This window comes from Cucurbita pepo, chromosome LG16 (assembly GCF_002806865.2).
Source record: "Cucurbita pepo subsp. pepo cultivar mu-cu-16 chromosome LG16, ASM280686v2, whole genome shotgun sequence".
In the NCBI taxonomy this organism is placed as follows: Eukaryota; Viridiplantae; Streptophyta; class Magnoliopsida; order Cucurbitales; family Cucurbitaceae; genus Cucurbita; species Cucurbita pepo.
The window spans coordinates 123352-133315 of record NC_036653.1 but is presented as its reverse complement, the minus strand read 5'-3'; positions in this window follow the sequence as shown (position 1 = coordinate 133315).

The following is a 9964-nucleotide window of genomic DNA, read 5'->3' as shown; positions in this document are numbered from 1 at the left end:
AGTTAAATGGTACGATATGAGATGTCATAAAAAAAAAATATTCGTTCAAAGATTAGGCTGCCCAAGCATTATCTAGTTGACTAAAGAGGGAAAAACTCACAAATCTTGAGTCGAAAATGACTTACTTCTCACCAAAGTCAACCTTGTTGGGATATGGAGCCTGATGCCTAGATTTGATAGAGATATATTTGGAAGATATTTTGTAAAGATCTTGACAGTCATATATTTGGAAGATATTTAGTAAAGATCTAGTAGAGATATATTTGGAAGATATTTAATAAAGATAGAGATATATATGGTAGATATTTTATATTTGTTAGATTATACTTGTAAGTTTAAATATGAGGAACCTATATTTTATAAATTGAAACCATATATATACCTATTAGGTAGTGCTGTCGAAATGTACATTTTTTCATTTTCTGTATTCTATTTTGTTGTACATACCTTAAGTCATCAATAATAAAACCTTTAGCCAATATTTCTCTTAGTATTTTCTCTCTCCTGTTCTTTGTGTTCATCTTGATCGAGTGTGTACATTGTTGATCGATCCTAACAATTGGTATTAGAGCTAACAACTGGTATCGATCCTAACAACTGGTATCGATCCTAACAACTGGTATTAGAGCAAGGCGAAATTCACCATGATCTATGAAGATGGAAATTTCAAAGATTGGAATTGAAAAGTTTGATGGATCCGATTTTAGTTTCTGGAAGATACAGATTGAAGATTGTCTATACCAGAAAGGTCTTCACGAACCCCTGTTGGGGGTGAAACCGAATACTATGACCACGGAGCAGTGGAAGCTCAAGGATCGTCAAGCCTTAGGGTTGATCCGGTTGACGCTGTCAAAAAACGTGGCATTCAATATTATCAAGGAGAAGACAACGTCAGATCTGTTGAATGCGTTGTCAAATATGTACGAGAAACCGTCGGCTATGAACAATGTGTATTTGATGCGAAGGCTGTTTAATCTACAAATGTCTGGAGGTGGATCTGTTGCTAGTCATATAAACGAATTCAATATGATTGTAAGTCAACTGAGTTCGGTGGAAATTAATTTCGAGGATGAAATTAAAACATTGATTTTGATGTCATCTTTACCCGAGTCGTGGGATACTGTTGTTGCCGCAATCAGCAGTTCATGAGGATCTGATAAACTGAAGTTCGATGAAATTCGAGACGTAGTTCTTAATGAAAGTATTCGCAAACAGAAAATTGGAGATTTATCAGGCAATGCTCTTAGTGTGGATTGAAGGGGAAGAAGTAAATCAAAAGGCCCAAACGATGGGCTATCAAAATCAAGAAACCAAGAAAAATCTCCAAACAAACCAAATGCAAAGTGTTGGAGTTGTGGAGAAAAAGGTCACTTTGGGTAAATGGTACAAGAGGGAGCAGAATCACAAATCAGAAGATGATGATGATTCAGTAAATTTAGCAAAAGACATTGGGGATGCTTTAATCCTCAGCGTGGACAGTCCGATTGAATCCTGGATTTTGGATTTAGGTGCATCTTTTCATTCATCTCCAAATAAAGAGTTGTTTCGAGAAGGTGTATCTTGCCGACAACAAAGATTTGAAGATTGAAGGAAAAGGGGATGTCTACATAAAAACTTCGACAATAAATCAGTAGACATTAAAGAATGTCAGATATATTTCTAGTCTCAAGAAAAACCTGATCTCTATTGGTCAGTTGAATAGCACAAGTTATGCAACAGAGTTTGAGAAGAGTTCGTGGAAGATTGTGAGGGGTGCTATGGTGGTAGCACATGGCACAAAAAATATGGAACTTTGTACACCACTCCAGGGTGTATGAACAGAGCTGTTGTTGCTGAGAGTGCTTCAAATTCAAGTATATGACACAATAGACTTGGACATATGAGCGTTAAATGAATGAAGATGCTGGCTACTGAAGGAGTTTTGGAAAGTCTGAAATCTGTTAATATGAGTCATTGTGAGAACTGCATTATGAGCGAACAGAAACGAGTTAGCTTCACAAAGACTGCTAGAGAATTGAAAAAAGATATCGGGACAACAAAGCAAGTGGGAGTTGGGGTTAAGTTGCTGAAAGATTCCCCAGTGATGATGTAGCTGATACTCAAGAAACTCTTGAGACTGTTGTTGAAGAACCAAAAGCGGAGCAAGTGACACCTGAGCAAGTGTTGAAAATATCATCCAGAGCCATCAGAGTACCAGATAGGTATGTACCTTCTTTGCACTATAGGTTGGTGACTGATGAAGGGGAATGAAAGCCCCTTGATGAGGCCCTACAGTTGGAGGATACAACTAAGTGGGAGCAAGCTACGGATGATGGGATGTCTAGGCTTCAGAAATGCATTGCTCTTTCATTTGTTGAAGCTGAGTACGTGACAATGGTTGAAGCTGGAAAGAAGATGATATGAATGATAGACTATCTAGAATAATTAGGCAAGAAGCAGCGCGAGAAGATTCTGCAGGTAGATTGATAGAGTGTCATGCAATTGGCGAGGAACCTGATCTATCATTCAAAACACAGAAGGCGATACCATTTCATTCGGAGGTTAGTGGAAGATGGTGATGTGTTTGGAGAAGATAGAGGGGGCAAGGGATCTAGCAAACACTTTGTGTTCATCTTGATCGAATGTGTGTGTTGTTGAGCGATCTTAACAATTGGTATCAAAGCTAACAACTAGTATCAATCCTAACATTAGGCTGCCCAAACATTATCTAATTGACTAAAGAGGGAAAAACTCACAAATCTTGAGTCGAAAATGACTTACTTCTCACCAAAAGTCAACCTATGTTCTTTGATTGGGTAACTTAAGGAGACTTTTGATGGGTGAATGTCATGATACATGGTGGGAAAGTCATAATAGGTGACAGCAAAGTTTATAAAGACTCGCTTATCAAAAGATTCAAGCCACGATTCCTCACTTAATAACACAAAATAATTTGAAAATATATAATAATTTAAATCTTTAAAAATGTGCACACAGTCATGCAGTTAATGATAGCCATGATATTTAGTAATAAATTATAGTTTACCATGTATATTTAATAATAAATTATATTTTATTAGATATTTGCCTTATTACATGGGTATCTTTCCCTTTATTTTTATTTCCATTTATTACTATTTCCATATCTTTGTAATTTATTTGATTACAAATAAGATAACTTTCACACCATTGGTGTGGTGGATTAATCAAATATTCACATTCACACATAATTTACAAAACAAAAAGACTACAAAACAAGAATACAAAACACTTGGTTCATAAATACATTAAGTCTGAGAAATAGAATTAAGTCTGAGAAATAGAAGACAACGATCTAGCCTTATAGCTCGTACATGCCCTCACCTTGATCGCACCAATGGAAGCCATGAAAGCCACCCATGGAACTTACATATAGTTCTTAGTTCATTCATAAGTCTTCTTTCATTGGTTTGTTCATTCGTTCATTTAGTGTCTTATTTATATTTAGAACTTCGTTCCTAAGTTACACACTTTTATTAGGCTATACCCTAGGCTTACTTTGTTCACCTAAGCTCGTGTTAGGGCCATGGTTGAAAATTATAAGGTTCTCTTTCCTTTTTTACGTTCTTAAGATTCTAAGGTATCTTGTTCAGATGATCTACTAGTCCATTTCATCGTCATCATTAAGTTTCTCATAAGGTTTATGCATTTTAAGACTCAACCCTAGCTCTACCGGTGCATAAACATAATAAAATGTCATACAAAGTCTCGATAGTCAAGATTCACGATTAGAAATTAGTTGATGAGCCCTTAATTGTCTCCATAGAACAACATAATCATAATGCATGAAAATTGTTAGGATTTAGTAATGATTCATAGTATTGTGATCTCAAAATGAATATCTAATCATGTTTTTAGTTTCATGTTTCATAGCATACTTCTTATAACATGCTTTCAGACGATAAGTTCATCTTTTACAATTACTTACTTGATTCAGTAGGGTAAATTCCTTACTTTTTTTCCTTAAAAATAAAACCGTCACGGTGTACATATCATGACTTAAATATTCATAATTTTATTTCAAACATAATAGCATCATAAAAAGAACATCAAAGTTTAGAGATAAAAATGTCATTGACTTTTGTAACCTATATGCAAAAATCTAACTATCGAGACTGAGATTCCATGACCTCCTCAGTTGAGGTTGTCATTCGTCTATGTGGCTCTTCCCTTTACCTGGAAAAAAAATATTAAACGTAGGTGATGTATTTAAAAATAATCCATAAATGATCATATTGTTAAAGTTGAAAAATGCAATCACATGTAATATAGTTCATGATAGGACCTAGTTTTTGGGACAATCATGGCAGATCGAGATTGGCACGTGAATGGGCTGAGCAACTGCTGGATGGTGATCGAGTTGGAAATTATTTGAATAGGTGGAGGGGCAGATTAACCAAAATAAAGGAAAAGTGAATAAAGAAATTGAAGAGGAGTAGGTAGAATAGAGTGGAGGGGAAACCCCAGCAGCTCTCAGCCGACCATTAATTTGTTTGCATTTGGTACGCATATATGTATTATGGCGACCCCACCATGACATCGCCACCCTCCTCGCTTTCCACAATTTAGTGCTTCACTTTCACTTTCACCATTCTAATCCACAACTAATCCATATTCAAATTAGGCCAACAACATTTGACAACATCATCTTCTTAATTAATATTTGGTTAAAATTTTTTTTACTCTCATACAAAGCCCAACAGATTTCGAGTCTGTCTTCTTAACCACTCGGACATGTTGACTTTATATAATGACTACTTTGATTAACAGAAAAAGAAAAGACAAAACATTTCTTTACGAGGCTAACATACATAATCATAATATTTCTTACATACTTTATGATATATTTTAATCCATAATGCCTCAAAAGTCTACCATGTTGGATAGGTATGGTAACCCTAGAGGGGGTGAATAGAGTTTTAATGATAAAAGTATGAAACTTTTTACAAATAAGTAGAAGATTATAATTACTAAAATAAAATAGTTCAAGTCAAAACAATAATCAACTGGAACATACAATCCATCGCAATAATAATTTTGAAATTAAATAGGAAAGAGTTAAAAAATATGACAACCTAGTTTTACGGTTCGGTCAAAATCGACCTACTTCACTCCCCCAAGCGCTTCTTGGGAATTTGAATAAAGAACTTTTCAACTCTTTCCACGAATCAGAGTCCAATCGCTACACCGTTCTTTTTACGAATTCAAGAGTAAACTAAATTTTTTCCACGACGCAAGATCAAGATTTACAATTTGAAGCACTCACAATTATTTTCTCACAATACAATAAAAAAATCTCTCTCAAATCTCTCTCAAGAATAAGAATAAGATAATAAAAATAAAATATGGAGAAGTAGATGAGTTTAGACAGAGAAGAAGAGTAGCAATAGAAATTAATATTGAGCATTGGATTTTAAAAGAGAAACGGAAAACAGAGATTAAAAGTAAATAATAAAAAAAATTTATAATTTTTTTTTATTATTTTTAAATATAATAATATAATATAAAAATAATAAAAACCGAGGTAAGTAACGGTCTAATGACAAATTCAAAATTTATTATAAATATAATAAAAAGTAACTTGAGTAACAGTTAAATTCAAATTTCAAAATTTATTATAAATATAATAATATAATAATAATAAAAATGATGTGAGTAACCACCAAAATTTTAAAATATAATAATATAATAATATTATAGAGTAATAATAAAAATCGATGAGAGTAACGGTTAGATTCAAATTTATATTAGGTATAAATAATTTTATTTTAAAATATAATAATAAGAAAAACTCCCCGACTTGATACTCTTCCAAAATTATAAGTGTCATACTTTGATTTGTCTATCATTTTGATTTAGCTGTCACATCATCACGTCGAATATGTTGTCTCGACTGTAATTTCTTCGTTTTAGCTCTAATTTGAGTGATTGAGAAGTCGTTAAAATCGTTATTCTCAATCTTATACCGTGAACAGTTCAAAATACTGAAAATAGTTAATAATTAGAGTATGTTTGTTATCATCAAAACATCAATTAATTAATTATTTAAAATTAATTAATATGATATTAAGTGCCCAAAAAGCCAACATACGATCATATTGATATGTTCATCAAATAAAGCATGTATCATCATAACAATATCATATGACATGTATATATAGCCACAAAATACGTGTGACTTGATTTCATGATCTCTATAGTTGATGTCGCCCTCAGTACATGAGGTCCTTACCTTTACCTAGAAAAATGTTAAATATGGTTTGAGTATTTAAAATTACTCAGCAAGTGATCCCATGGTTGAAGTCGAAAAATAGAATCACATGTAATATGTTTCATGGTGAGACCTACTTTTTGTGACTATTCCTTGGACTCTACATTCTTTTTCGGGTAGAGTTGTATGCATAATACTTTTCCACAAACAATTCACATACGCATGCATGAGCCCACTAGATGGGCTTCTATACGTATCCTCTAAGCTTGACTATGGAGTAGCGTACGCTCAGCTACTGGAAACCAATAAAAAGAAAGGAGCACATATTATATTATTGTGTATGCATTCGTACAAAACATATTAGAGAAGTATCCTTTGCTCGTAACATAGAACACGTTAAAAGTTTGAAATAAATTTATGTGTAATTTTAAGAATAAGAGAAATTATAGAGGGTAGAGTAATATGAATGGATATTTGGTGTTTTCAAAATGTTATCGGGAAAATAGAAGTATGAAAAGGACTAAAGAGTATCCTTCTATGGCCACATTTCTTAGCTGGATCCACGCCCTCGCTTACCTCCATAACTGTCTGACAGTTCACTCTCATTCATGTTCCATTTCATTCAGTAGTAGTTCAATCAGGTTCATGAGCGAAGTTTCTTACCAATTCATAGGAAAAATAAACAAACCAAAACCAATTTAGATAAATATATAAGTTCTCATTTGGGATCATTTTAACTCTTTCAAATTTTCCATTTTAGCAGCTCGGAACAAACGAAAATTTATAAGATAGGTCTAAAAAGGAACCTTGCTCTCTCACGCGATTGTCCATAATTGGTACCTCGAGTTTCATCTATAACAAAGATAGAGTAGCACAAATAAGTATATTAATATATTCAATCGTTTATAGTTCATTAAGATGCATAGGTTAAAGATAAAGTAGGTATATATATTATAAGACTAACTATGAGCCATCAAGATGTTAACCAAGCTTTCCTATTCTTGTTTCATGTTACAAGTAAAACTCACCTGAGTCCGGCTAAATTTAAGAGACCTGCTATCAGCCTCTTTTAAGCCTCCCTAATCCATTTTTTATTGTATCAACACTTTCATTCCCTATTCACCTATTGTTGGCTGATGAAAGGTAGTTGGATTCTTTGATAAAAGTATTCAACTCTAGTCTCTTACAACCATTCTGACATGTCAAACCCTTTCTTAAAAGCTCGTTTAATATCATTGAAATCACATAAATGGTTATGAGGAATTGTTCATTGATCATAGTGTAGCGTTATCTTATTAACACTCACTTGTATCATTCATAGCAACAAACTTCATATTATTATGTGATCTATAAACAGGACTAGATTACCATTCTTTGTACTATGACTACATCACTTTCCCTCTAGCTCAGTAAATGCCAAAGTATTCTTTTATATTGAGCAGATTCACCTCAAGTTCCTGAACCACTAATCTCTTTAATTAACTCTTATAATTGAGTTATTTCCCGTTTACCATTGTTGTGACTGCCAACTATCTAGAGCTTGACTTTCCATATTTAGGAGTCCTAGAATGTTATTATTAGCTCTTTCTTTATTGTGGTTCTCCAATTATGCTTTAATGTATACTCTATGAACTCGTAGTTTAAGACTCGCTCTCGGTCATCTACAACTAACCTACTAGACTCTCTAACATGCTGAAATAACAAACAACTTGAAGGTTACCATACTCATGGCCTTAATGAACCTTAGTGTGTTGGTCACGTGGTTCCAGAGCCTAGTAGACTCATAGTTAGGCTCTCAAGCCATGTATAATGTACATATGTGGACCCTTGTGAGTCAGGTTGAAAAATAATGGTTAAATGGCAAAATCCCTACCCATCCCCACGTAGTAAAGAACACATCACATGCAATAAGTGTTGTAAATTGTCATAACATCCTATTCTTTAGGACTGATTAGTCATATTCTGTCGAATGAGTTTGGCTGATATTTTTAGGTTTGGTTAGTTTTGCTGATATTTTTAGGTTTGGTTAGTTTTGCTGATATTTTTAGGTTTGGTTAGTTTTGCTGATATTTTTAGGTTCAACCAAAGGCTATATAATGTCATTCTTTCTGCCGGTGAAAATATCAAGTTTTGTGTGTCACATTGTATTTCTTGAGTGACATTGGTGAGAGTCTTTGTAGTGTGATAGTGAGGTATTTACTTGTAACACTTTTTTTGTTAGTGATTGGTTGCTACCCGTGGATGTAGGGAAACTTCTTCTCTCCGAACCACGTAAATATCTTGGTGTCTCTTTGTGTAATTTCGTTCATTGGTGTTGTGAGTACATTTGCTCCGTTTTCGGTGCTCAACAAGTGGTATCAGAGCCTGATTGTGGTATTTGGGGTATTGTGAAAGTTTTGGCCTCATCGACCACTAGACGTGCTCACAATCGTGCTTATTCTCTTGAAAATCAATTTTCAAGAATTGTATTTTTTAGTTACATCCAGATTAATTATTGCAAATGGTAGAATTATCTGGAATTAAAACACGGCGTGGATCGAGATTGTGGAGTTCCAATCTCGAAGTAGAGAAATTTGATGGAACCAATAATTTTGGTGTTTGGCGAGGCGAAGTTAGCGATTTGCTGGTCATGCAAGACCTTGATGTTTCTCTCCAATAGGAGATGCCTGAAGATATGACAGAAGCAGAATGGACGAAATTAAATCGGCAAGCCTGTGGAATTATTCGATCCTGTCTTGGCAAGGATCAGAAATATCCATTTATGAAGGTTACCATGGCAAAAGAACTATAGGACAAGCTTGAGGCGAAATATATGAAGAAGAGTGTGGAAAATAAACTCTATTTGAAGAAGAAACTCTTCCGTTTTGACTACAATAAAGATATCTCAATGGCGGAGCATTTGGATGATTTTAACAAAATCATCACTGATTTGCTCAATCTTGATGTTAAGATTGATGACGAGGACAAGGCGTTGTTGTTATTAAATTCTTTACCGGAATCCTATGAGTTTTTAGTAACGACCCTAGTACATGGAATCACTAATATTGATTTTGAAGATGTTTCAAATGCCTTGATGAATAATGAGGTGCGAAAGAAGGAAAAGAAGGCATACCAAGATTCTAGCTCAAATGTTCTCACTGCTCGTGGAGGGACTTCTACTTGGAAAAAAGGAGAACATGGAAAGTCCCGATCAAAGTCGAGAGGTAGATTGGATAATTGGAGAAAACTTGATAAAAATGAATGTGCATATTGTCGACAGAAAGACCATTGGAAGAAAGATTGCCGATCTTAAAAGAGAAGGGGTCGAAGTCCAATGTAATTAGAGATGATGATACTGATTCAGATAATGCCTTGACGATCTCTTTATTAGTCAGCCAATCCAGTGATTGGATTCTTGATTCTGGGTGCTTCATCTCTTTATTAGTCAGCCAATCCAGTGAATGGATTCTTGATTCTGGGTGCTTCATCTCTTTATTAGTCAGCCAATCCAGTGAATGGATTCTTGATTCTGGGTGCTTCTATCATATGTGTCACAACAGAGAGATGTTTTTGGACTTCAAAGAGTTCAATGGTGAAGTTGCCTACATGGCAATGATAGTACTTGCAATATGATGGGAATCGGCTCAGTATAAATCAAGATGTTTGATGGGGTTATACAAAAACTCAATGATGTGATGTAACTATTCAAAATTTCCATTTTTACCTTATTTGGTTAAGATTTTATTTTTATTTCTC